Here is a 1,395-nt window from a genome sequence, read left to right as displayed (position 1 = left end):
ATGGCGTTACAGCTTACTCCTATTATAGTGAACGTACATATGTGATTAAATGAATAAAGTTGAAACATAATATACAACCTTTTTGTGTTCTTATATTTACAAAAGTTGATTTTAAATACCACAAAAACAGACAAGCTTCTGTAATGACGATGAAGTTACATATCTTTTTTCTGAAAAAAAAGTACGTGGCGTTCTGCCTGTCACAGTATCATAAGCATTTTATCCCCAATATCAGAAAAGAAAGTTCCATTAGAAATAAAATTCACGCTTTTAATAAATGTAAAAATATTAATAAACATAGCGAAAATACCAATAGCATGGTTATTAAATTATGCATATATAGCTTTTTTTGCAAATCCAGATAACTATAGAATATGCATAATACAGGTTACACGTTTAAGTGAACCGGTGAGCCGTTCAAATGAACCGGTTCATTTCAGTGAGCTTAGCAGTTCCGACCCGCTCACCGGAGTGAGCTGTTTTGCTCATCTCTAGTTGTAATTGCATGACATGAGGAGAATTTTATTTGAGTCCTGAGGAAGTGAGATCCAGGGGGAGCTCCGCTGACGATGGGACCGGGAGACGAAGTCCCGCCGCGATGTCTTGGGTCCTCTTCAGATTCAACTCCAGGATGGAATTGCAACCAATTTTATTTTTCCTGCGCACTGTTCCTTACCACGGTCATTTCAGCTCCCTACTACTATGGAGCTCGTGCGGACCTCGAGGAAGCTAAGAATACAGCTAAGTTGACAGAAAGCGCAAAGATGTACAAATAACGCACGAGCTCTCGTTTCAAGTCCCGAGGGCAGAAACAGCAAACAGACGGAGCACCAAAGGCGTTGAAGGCACGGCTCGTCCAGCAGCAGTTCATTTCGCTAATATGTTAGCCAAGGCACTGACGCAAGATATCTCAGATCTAAAAAGCTGCTCATTTGGACATTGCGGAAGTCGGATACGACAAGAGCAAAGTGTAGGCCTTCGTCTGGCAAAACATTCCTCGCTTAGTTGGCAGCATGTTAGGCTACCCGGGAATCGATGATAGGGATTTTTGGTCAAGAAAGCGGCGTTGATCGGGAAAGTTATTTATTTATTTATTTATTTCGGTATACTGTCTATACCGTGGGCGCGATCATTACAGCAGTGGGTGTGCAATGCACAAAATATACAGGCACAGGCAATGTACTCGATATATAAAGAGTATATAAACACGCTCTAGAATTGACGGCACAGAAAAGTGTTGTCATTTTTGAGGGAGCACAGGCAGTACACATTTCGCAATTTCCTTTCCAAATATTTCTAGTGTTGGCTGATCTACATGAAATTGGTCAAGTGCGTTCGATTTGCTGATTACTTAAGGGAAAAAAGAAAAAGTAAACGCATTGGTATTCCAGAAAG

Source organism: Dermacentor silvarum, chromosome 2 (assembly GCF_013339745.2).
Source record: "Dermacentor silvarum isolate Dsil-2018 chromosome 2, BIME_Dsil_1.4, whole genome shotgun sequence".
Classification (NCBI taxonomy): domain Eukaryota; kingdom Metazoa; phylum Arthropoda; class Arachnida; order Ixodida; family Ixodidae; genus Dermacentor; species Dermacentor silvarum.
This window is presented reverse-complemented; position numbering follows the sequence as displayed.